The sequence below is a fragment of the Leptodactylus fuscus genome, chromosome 2 (assembly GCF_031893055.1).
Source record: "Leptodactylus fuscus isolate aLepFus1 chromosome 2, aLepFus1.hap2, whole genome shotgun sequence".
Taxonomy (NCBI): domain Eukaryota; kingdom Metazoa; phylum Chordata; class Amphibia; order Anura; family Leptodactylidae; genus Leptodactylus; species Leptodactylus fuscus.
Window position 1 is genome coordinate 261,263,680 of NC_134266.1, and position 11,337 is coordinate 261,275,016.

General features: G+C 45.4%; 1 long non-coding RNA gene across 1 annotated transcript; it reads right to left on the reverse strand.

Moving 5' to 3' along the window:
• Window positions 1-4,745: 4,745 nt before the first annotated feature.
• On the reverse strand, window positions 4,746-5,857 carry LOC142193960 (uncharacterized). The gene is made up of 3 exons (XR_012715008.1): window positions 5,580-5,857; window positions 5,381-5,517; window positions 4,746-4,842 (listed from the first exon to the last, which is right to left on the reverse strand). It is a non-coding gene; the product is annotated as an uncharacterized LOC142193960 (long non-coding RNA).
• Window positions 5,858-11,337: the final 5,480 nt, after the last annotated feature.

Here is an 11,337-nt window from a genome sequence, read left to right on the forward strand (position 1 = left end):
TATCAGATAGGTGCGGGTGCAAGACCTGCCACTGTCTACTTCTGGCTCGAAAAATAGTGACCAAGTGGTTAGGCTACATACACATGACCATGGTGGTCTTTACTGACCGCAAATACTGATCTGCAATCTGCAAAAAACCTATCAGCGTGTCATCCACGATCACGGATATACAAAAAGTTTGTGCCACAAATGTGGTCAGGAATAGGACATGCTGCATAATTTGTGGTCCTTGTATAAGGTTCAGACACACAACCGTAAAACCTATGGTTGTATGCATGAGACTTCAGGCTTAGGCCTTGATCACATCTGCGTCGGTAATTTGTTCGGGGGAGTTCACATGGGGACCCCCCTGAACGGAATACCAAAAGCATTGACAAGCGGTGTGCAGTGAAAGCACACGAACCCCATAGACTATAATGGGGTCTGTGTGCTTACCGTGCGGTGCCCACATGGAACATACGGACAGAAAAGTAGTTCATGATCTACTTTCCTGTCCACATGACTCGTGCGGAAAACACACAGACCCCATTATAGTCTATGGGGTCCATGTGCTTTCACTGCACACCGCTTGCCAATGCGTTTGGTAGTCCGTTCAGGGGATCCCCATACGGACTCCTCTGAACGGATTACCAACGCAGATGTGAACGAGGCCTCTATCAGGCCCCTATTGCTCCTGCACTGATGGGTTCTTATTGGAGCCAAAAGTGTTAACTGTTAAGGCTAGTTCACACATAAATTACGTGTGGCTTATTTTGGTCTGGAAAAAAAAAAACGCTTCCTAATTAGAAAGCGGTTTTTGGACCTTGCCGTGTTTTTTGGAGCGGTTTTTGGTAAAAAACGCTTCAAAAAACGCCAGGCGGTTTTCCCCTCCCTTAAAGTGAATGGCCGCAAAAAAAAAAGCCTCATGGTTTCGGTCACTTTTTTTTTTGCAAAAAAAAAAAAACTAGGCTTTATGCAAAAAAAAAATCTAGGCGTTTTCCACCTCCCATTCACTTCTATTGCCTTTCCTCAGGCCTGAAGAAAGGTCATGTCGCTTTTTTTTCTGCTAGCAGTCTCCATAGACCACCATTGTATGGAGGTGGATTTTGAGGCGAAATCCGCCATCAGAATCAGCCTCCATAGCCCTGTGTGAACTAGCCCAATAGTACTAGGCAACATTGATATTAAAGAGTAAAAGGCCTAAAAACAAGTGAAAGGCCGGGGCCACATGGGCAGTAATCGCAACGGGTTAACCTCCATGAGAAAGATGGTAGTGACATACCGCAGCAGCATAGTGGATGGTATTTGTAAAAATCTCTGCCACATGCTGTGGCTAAAACCCGCAGCGCTAAGTGATCCGTGCTGCAGATTTTCAACCCGCAGCATGGTAACAGTTGCCGCAGCTTTCCTTTGCATTTACAGACGTATAGAGAATTCTGCAGGTGCGCCGCAGCCAAAACAACCCATTATCTAGTGGATTTTGTGGTGATGGATTGGAGGAAAACACATGACTAGAGATAAGCGAACACTGTTCGGATCAGCCGATCCGAACAGCACGCACCCACAGAAATGAATGGAAGCACCTGTGAAGCTGACTTTGCCGGCGGGCGGCCGGCGTCACAGGTGCTTCCATTCATTTCTATGGGTGCGTGCTGTTCGGATCGGATGATCCGAACAGTGTTCGCTCATCTCTACACATGACCAAATTTCCCAGTATGTGTACTGTGTGTCCACAACTAAACAGCGGTGAACCCCATGCTTTTTTTTTCATTTACCAAGTCCCCAAAAATTACTATAATTTATTCAGTACATTATGAGTACCCCTAAATCATTCCAATGAAAATACAACCCATCGAACAAAAAACAGGACCTCATATGGTTACAGGGATAGAATGTGAAAGGTTATGGCTCTTGGAATGTAGTCATGAATAAACGATAAAATATTGGGGGGAATTTACTATTCCCGCTACACCAGAAACAGGCGCGGATAGGAATGGTTGCGGCACATCTCATGGGCTTTTTTTGCACCAAAGTTGCGCCGCTTCCCTTTTTCTGGTCCCTCTTGCTACTTCTTATAATGGGGCAGTGGAACAGGACGGAGAAAAAATCGGGCTGGGGTGGGGACAACCAGCCTGACACATTTAGGGTAAGTTCAGATGGGGTTTTTTGGACCGGAACCTGAAGTGGAGGCCGCCTTAGGTTCCTGTCCAAAAGATGGGTAGCTGCGACTTAATTACTGATCCAGTCGCTCAATCCGCTCCAGATTAGGCCCAATGAATGCGCCTAGTCGAAAGGAGGGAGTGTCTAGTGCCTAGTCGGGAGGAGGGAGTGAGCACCTCGCTTTTTCCAGGAGCCGTCTTTTTGGTCAGGATTTTGAGGAGAATACGGTCTCCAAATCCTGACCAAAATACTCCGTGTGAACTTACCCTTACTATAACTCAAGACAATTGTTTTTTGTACAGGACTGATGTTCACAGCCGTCAAAAATACAGACATGCTCCATCTTTACCTGTATTGATGGATCTGGAGGTACAGATTTTCAGGTGTTACATTTAGGAGAGCCTGACCTATCTAAGGCTGGGAAACACCGCAATTTGGCCACGGCGTCTCCACTGCGGGCAAATAGCGGCGTTTTCGGTCTGTGGGGCCCTGGCCTTAGGATGCAGAAACTCAGCGGTTTGCACACCATTCATTGCAGGCTCTATTGTAGGCCCAAATAACGGAGAAAATACTCAAATGTGGTATTAATACAAACAGCAGAAATAAGAAAATATATTTTAGAATCTATATATTTATTACATTTTTTATTTTTTTTTTGAGGCTATCATGTGTATAAATGTAGGAAAAAGCATTTTTTTTACACATTTTTTTACCCTTTTCCCTTTTTTTTTTTTCTAAAAAGATTAAATTTATCACTTATTTTGCTATAAAACATGAAAGCCCATTATGTTCCAAGAAAAAGGAGACCAAATACATGTTGGTTGGCAAAGTAATAGAAAAAGAATTTGCAGTTAAACTGGAACATGGCTAAAATCTGAAAATGTGCCTGGTCTGGAAGTAGGGGGTAAAGGATCTGGTATGGAAGTGGTTAAAGCCCCAAATAATTGTATCCTTATTGAGTTAAAGGGATTTCTCCCATCAATAACTTATTGCCTATAAGGAGGATAGAGGATAAATGTCTGATCACTGCGGTTCCAAATGCTGGGACTGCCAACAGTGCCCTGTGTGGATGGAGCACTAGTGTGCATGCTCGGCCGCTGTATTCACTTTTTATAGGATTGTAAATGGAAATCTCCATCAGTCCCATAGATATGAATGGAGCGGTGGTCCCAAATGTGCACTTATAGTCAATTGCAGACCCCCAATGATAAAACACCTGTCCTATGGAGTGGGCTGATCCCTTTAAGTGAGTCCTGACCAAAATCTGAGATATTTCATAAGGGGTTGTGTTTGCTTTTGGTCTTGTACATTTCCACTAAGGGGATATTGCTGATCTGCAAACAAATGTTGAGTTATCAGACTTTCTGGCTTCTTGAACTGAAATGAGTTCAGACTTTTTGTCCTTGAAGGAAACCAATAAAAGTAAAACTTCTTAGGTTAATGGTTGGTGATAAGGATTGTATATCATGATCTAGGACAGCTGCCTCCATTATACCTAGAGGAAATACAGACCAGAAGACCTTACATTCTTTACCCCCTGTCTATATCTGCTGTACATTCCTAGTGCTTGCACCATGTACTGATGTAGAACGCACCAAAGTGCACATTTATTGTAGCATGCCTATACTATGTGTGTGGGGGACCTTGTTTTTTTTCACTGGGGCACAGATAAGCTGAAACAGAACAGACGTCTTCCCAAAACTTTTCCCACAAAGGTGAAAGCAAAAATGGTCCAAAGTGTCTTGGTCTGTTGAAGGGTTAAGATTTCCTTTCATTGAAGCTAAGGAGCTCCAAGCTGATTCCTGAAACCCATTTAATTACCCCTCCTCCACTAAACTATACAGCTGGTACAGTGTAGTCAGACAAGTAACGTTCTCCTGGCATTCACCAAACCCAGACTGGTCCATCAGACCACAGAACACGTTTCCACTGCTCCAGTATCCAATGGTGGTTTTGTGCTTTACACCACTCCATCCAGCACTTGGCATTGTACTATACACCGCAGCCTCCAGCACTTGGCATTGTACTTTACACCACTCCATCCAACACTTGTCATTGTGCTTTACACCGCTCCATCCAACACTTGTCATTGTGCTTTACACCGCTCCATCCAACACTTGGCATTGTGCTTTACACAGCTCCATCCAACACTTGGCATTGTAATTTACACCGCTCCATCCAACACTTGGCATTGTACCTTATACCACTCCATCCAACACTTGCCATTGTACCTCATACCACTCCATCCAGCACTTGGCATTGTACTTTACACCGCTCCATCCAACACTTGGCATTGCACTTTACACTGCTCCATCCTACACTTGGCATTGTACTTTACACCATCCAGCACTTGGCATTGCACTTTACACCGCTCCATCCAGCACTTGGCATTGTGCTTTACACCACTCCATCCAACACTTGGCATTGTACTTTACACCGCTCCATCCAACACTTGACATTGTGCTTTACACCGCTCCATCCAACACTTGGCATTGTACTTTACACCGCTCCATCCAACACTTGGCATTGTGCTTTACACCGCTCCATCCAACACTTGGCATTGCACTTTACACTGCTCCATCCTACACTTGGCATTGTACTTTACACCATCCAGCACTTGGCATTGCACTTTACACCGCTCCATCCAGCACTTGGCATTGTGCTTTACACCACTCCATCCAACACTTGGCATTGTACTTTACACTGCTCCATCCAACACTTGACATTGTGCTTTACACCGCTCCATCCAACACTTGGCATTGTACCTTATACCACTCCATCCAACACTTGCCATTGTACCTCATACCACTCCATCCAGCACTTGGCATTGTACTTTACACCACTCCATCCAACACTTGGCATTGCACTTTACACTGCTCCATCCTACACTTGGCATTGTACCTTATACCACTCCATCCAACACTTGGCATTGTACCTTATACCACTCCATCCAACACTTGGCATTGTACCTTATACCACTCCATCCAACACTTGGCATTGTACCTTATACCACTCCATCCAACACTTGGCATTGTACTTTACACCGCTCCATCCAACACTTGGCATTGTACCTTATACCACTCCATCCAACACTTGCCATTGTACCTCATACCACTCCATCCAGCACTTGGCATTGTACTTTACACTGCTCCATCCAACACTTGGCATTGCACTTTACACTGCTCCATCCTACACTTGGCATTGTACTTTACACCATCCAGCACTTGGCATTGCACTTTACACCGCTCCATCCAGCACTTGGCATTGTGCTTTACACCACTCCATCCAACACTTGGCATTGTACTTTACACCGCTCCATCCAACACTTGACATTGTGCTTTACACCGCTCCATCCAACACTTGGCATTGCACTTTACACTGCTCCATCCTACACTTGGCATTGTACTTTACACCATCCAGCACTTGGCATTGCACTTTACACCGCTCCATCCAGCACTTGGCATTGTGCTTTACACCACTCCATCCAACACTTGGCATTGTACTTTACACCGCTCCATCCAGCACTTGGCATTGTACTTTACACCACTCCATCCAGCACTTGGCATTGTGCTTTACACCACTCCATCCAGCACTTGGCATTGTGCTTTACACCGCTCCATCCAGCACTTGGCATTGTGCTTTACACCACTCCATCCAGCACTTGGCATTGCACTTTACACCACTCCATCCAGCACTTGGCATTGCACTTTACACCACTCCATCCAGCACTTGGCATTGTGCTTAGTGATGCGAGGCTTCAATACAGCTGCTCAGACATGGAAACCCATGCCGTGAAGCTGCCAGTGGGGCACTTTTTGTGCTGATGTTGGTGGTCTTATGCTCCTTGCTCCTCTGCACTCAGCTCTTATAACTTTGTTTGGAGGTACACAATGTAAAGATTTCCCAAAATATGCCTCCAGTTGAAGCCTCTGACATACTTTATGCCACGGTATAGTTATACAGGAGCATGCGTCACCCACTGCACTAAGTCTATTGTGGATTCCTAAATAGTTACTGAGTACTCTTAGGGCTGGTTCACACAGGCATAGAGGGGGCGGATTATGGTGCTGAATCCATGTCATAATCCGCCCCCTCACAATAGTGGTCTATGTAGGCCTCCAGGCTACTTTTTTCCCTGAGCAGCAACATGTGGGCTGCCCTTTCTGCAGGCGGATTCCGCGGCTCATTGAGTCACGGCGTCCGCCTTGCGGTAGCAACCTCTGGAGTTGGCCTATTCATTTGAGCCTGCTCCGGAGGGGGAAGCCACGACTGCCACAACAGTCGTAGCAGGCGGGTTATGACCTGAGAGTGATGTGGCTCCCCGCATCACTCTTGGTGCCGAAATCTGCCCACACACTACCCGTGTGAACTTACCCCTATGTCCTCCATCTTGTAAATGGAGACCTATGGGTACATTTAACAGTTGGATCCATGACCTTTTCTGATCCAAAGGTCATACTGAATCACTGTCTAGGGTGTGAGAAGGTGACAGGCAGAGTGCTGGAGTCATTATTGTGCTCTTTTTGGTTGATTTGTGTGGTTGGTAGTAAGCCCCACGTACAGTTAGTATTTACTGTTAGTTAGCGCTCAGACAAGCAGGATTTTGTTTCACACTGTTTTGCCTGAAGGTTGTATTTTATTTTGCTCATTTTTGTGACAGAGGTTATATACTCCATATCTGGTGAAATTTCCCCCCTATTTATTCAAGATAGGAGGAGATCATCAGCCTTTATAATAAATTGATCATCTGCCATCCAGAATTGGCCGTACTTTGATATTCCATCACACAGTCATTGCAGGAAAGCATAGTCCACCAATAATGACCAGCCATGGCCAAGTTTGGACTTCCATTCTCACCGAGACTCTGTCTTCTCTTGTTGGAAGGTTTTCCTTATGATTAGTTTCTTGATCAGATGGGTCGATGGAGCAGGATAGTACATGTGCCCAGATGTTTTGGTTTTTTATCTACTGGCCAAAAATATAGGATGAAGTCAAAGCATTCAGAGAACCGAGATGACCCAGTTTGCCGTGAGCAGTCTACAAATAGGGAGAATTCATGTGGTCGGTGTAGATTATGATCAGATGACAAGCTCCTTCAAGCAAGTATCTCCAGTACTCCAGTGCCATCTTGATAGCAAAGAGCTCTTGATCACTGATATAATTCTTTTTTCGGCAGAGGTAAAGCCTTAGAAAAGAAGCCACAAGTCTGATTCTTGCCACAAGAGTTCTTCAGAGATATCACATCTCCAGCCTTCACAGAAGAAGCGCCTACTTCAAGGAAGAATTGCTTAGAAACACCTGGTCTGTGCAAGACAGGAGCTGAGGAGAGGCTGAAAAGACTTGTCTGAGGGACTGAAGAACTGCTTCAGCTTGAAGGGTCCATTATTTGGCAATCTTGGTAATGGCTGACGTAGACACAGAGAGGACGAATGAAAGAGGGATGAATTGTCTACAATAGTTTGCAAAGTCTAAAAACCACTTAATGGTTTTCAGGTCCCATGGTCAAGGCCAGACTAAAACTGAAGACAGATTGTCCCAAGAGTACAGACGACTTCTCAAAGAGACATTTGTCCACCTTGGCATAGAGCCTATTCTTCCAGTGGGATGTCAAATCTGGAGATTATACCAGAATATCATCCAAATATACCGTCACACAGACATAGAGTAGATCTGGAAGGATGTTGTTTACAAAATCCTGGAACCCCGCTAGGGTATTAAAAAGGCCAAGGCACACCACAAGATATTCATAATGTTCATCATGAGTCTTCCACTCGTTGCCCTCACGAATGTGTGTCAGGTCGTGGGCAACAAGATTTAGAGAAAACTCTCACCCCTTGGATCCTGTCAGCAGAAGGGGATACTTGTTTTTGGGGTAATCATGTTGAAGACGCAGTAGTAGTAGTGTGGGGGGACCAGAAGGGGGACATAATACTGTAGAGGCACCAGAAGAAGGATATAATAAGGTAGGGGTACCAGAAGAGTGATATAATACTTTAAGGGCACCAGGAGAAGGATAATAATACTGTAGGGGCACCAGAAGAGGATATAATATTGTAGGGGCATCAGGAGAGGGATTTAATACGATAGGGGCACAGGAGAGGACATAATACTGTGGGGGCACCAGGAGAGGAAAATAATACTGTGGGGGCACCAGAAGAGAGACATAATACTGTAGGGGCACCAGAAAAGGAACATAATATTGTAGGGGTTACCAGGAGGGAGATATAATACTGTAGGGGCATCAGGAGAGGATGTAATACTGTGGGGGCACCAGGAGAGGAAAATAATACTGTAGGGGCACCAGGAGAGGACGTAATACTGTGGGGGCACCAGGAGAGGAAAATAATGCTGTGGGGGAACCAGGAGAGGACATAATACTGTGGGGGCACCAGAAGAGGATATAATATTGTAGGGGCACAGGAGAGAACATAATACTGTGGGGGCACCAGGAGAGGAAAATAATACTGTAGGGGCACTAGGAGAGGAACATAATATTGTAGGGGCACCAGGAGAGGACATAATACTGTGGGGGCACCAGAAGAGGAACATAATACTGTAGGGGCACCAGGAGAGGGATATAATACTGTAGGGGCACCAGGAGAGGGATATAATACTGTAGAGACACCAGGAGAGGGATATAATACTGTAGAGACACCAGGAGAGGGATATAATACTGTAGAGACACCAGGAGAGGGATATAATACTGTAGGGGCACCAGGAGAGGAACATAATATTGTAGGGGCACCAGGAGAGGGATATAATACTGTGGGGGCACCAGGAGAGTGATATAATACTTTAAGGGCACCAGGAGAGGGATATAATACTGTGGGAGCGCCAGAAGAGAGACATAATACTGTAGGGGCACCAGGAGAGGGACTTTAGAAGCAACTTGGCAAGGGACATACCATGTCTGGGTCATTGAACTGTGTGTGAGCACAAAGAGAAGTGGGAATGTGCAGAGTGAAATGGGGAAGGGGGCTAAATTTGATTCATCATACATAGCGCACCACTTGTCTTCTGAAAGTTTGGATATATGGTGGTTGCCAAAGAAGAAACAGATCTGAAATGAGGCAAAGTACAATGACTATCTTTAGAGTAGGTTCACATGGAGAAATCTTCCATGGATTTGGGTGGGGTTTCTGCACCAGATCTGCCTCCCATTGCTTTCGAAGGGAGGCAGAGAATACAGCAAGACGTGGAAAAAATCAACAACCTGCTCAATCTTGCCGTGAATTCCATGGCTTCGGAGTCCTTGCCAATTAGGCCCATTCATCTTAGCCTAGTCAGCAGAGGAAAGCTGCAAGGGCATCAGCATTCAGTCTTAATACGCCAACGGAAAATGAAGAGGATTTTCTCTTTCCACAATGTGTGAACTCAGCCTTAGAGTTTCTTAAAAGGCCAATGAACCCTACAGGCAAGGACTGAAACACAATGGGGTCTGCCAGTGTCTGTGGGCAACTGATGTTTAAAGGGATTCTACCATTACAATCAATTTTTTTGACGCTCACACGTAGGAATAGCCTTAAAAAAGGCTATTCTTCTCCTACCTTTAGATGTCTTCTCCACCGTTCGGTAGAAATCCCGGTTTTCGTCAGTATGCAAATGAGTTCTCCCCAATGCTGCGAGAGAAATCTCCAGCGCCACCTCCATCTTCTTCAGGAACGGCCTCTTCACGCGTCTTCTTCCGGCACTGGGTTCAAACTTCTAGTCCTCGGGCCTCTGGCAGAGCCGACTGCGCATGCCCAAAGGCCACAAGAAAATGGCCACTTACTTACTGTGTAAGCAGCCATTTTTCTTGTGGCCGCGGGTATGCGCAGTCAGCTCTGCCCGAGGCCTAGAAGTTTAACCCCAGCGCCGGAAGAAGACGAGTGAAGAGGTTGTTCCTGAAGAAGATGGAGGTGGCACTGGAGATTTCTCTCGCAGCATTGGGGAGAACTCATTTGCATACCGATGAAAACCGGGATTTCTACCGAACGGCGGCATGGAGAAGACATCTAAAGGTAGGAGAAGAATAGCCTTTCTTAAGGCTATTCCTACGTGTGAGCGACAAAATAAGTCGATGTTAATGGTAGAATCCCTTTAAGCAGTCTGGCTATCCATTGTGTTGACCACGGCAGTGTGAACCTTGTGATAATGTGCTATCCATTAAAAACATGGCTACCACACTGACACAGAACATGGTTGTCTGCATGGGAGCTAACATTTTGGTTTTGTAGTATCACTGTACTTATAAATGTATCCAGAGAAGTTATTTTAGCTGTTTAGGGACAAAACTGGTCAATGACTTCTGCAGTGATGTAGGTTTACCTTTGCTATGACCTTACTGCTAGTCTGGCCAGCGACTAGAGATGACCAAACCTGATAGAGGGCCCTTATCTGTTCCTCCTTAGGGTTAAGCCTTGCTGGAAATAAATTCTCTAATAAACATGACAAAAAGTGTGAACCTACAAGACAAGCAGCTCTAAAGGGCAAGAGTTACATACGCTATGTGATCAAAAGTATCCGGACACCCGGCTGAAAATGACTTACAAGTTGGTGGCGCCCTCCATCGGTAATGCTGGATACAATATGGTGTTGGCCCACCCTTAGCCCACTCTCCCAGCTCATCCCACAGCAGCAGAAATAGTGGATACAAATAATGTGATCGCAGCAGCAGCCGGCGGCTTTCCTGTGAAAACACAGCGTTCAGCCAGCTGCAATGTTTTTCTTTATACAATCTTTGCGCAATCTTAGCACATAAGACATCCCCTGAAAATAAGACATAGCATGTCTTTAGGACCAAAATTTAATATAAGACACTGTCTTATTTTCGGGGAAACAGGGTATAAGCCCAGGGGGGCTTTTTCAGCACAAAAACTTTGCTGAAAAATTCGGCTTATACTCCAGTATATACGGTAAATAAATAAGGAAAAAAAAAACTCTAGCCCACTGCCTTCTGGTGCGTAGGTGTTAGCCCCCGTTCCCATGGAGTAATGCGCCGCGCATTCAGACACGTATACACGTGTCAGAGTGTGAGCGCTCAAAACAGATCCCATTCACTTCAATGGGTGCCGGCTTATGGGTGCTACACATTGAAATCAATGGGAGGCTTTTTAACCCATTGAATTCAATGTGTAGCGCACGTGAGCCGCCACCCATTGAAGTGAATGGGATCTGTTTTGAACGCTCACACTCTGACACGTGTATACGTATCTGAAT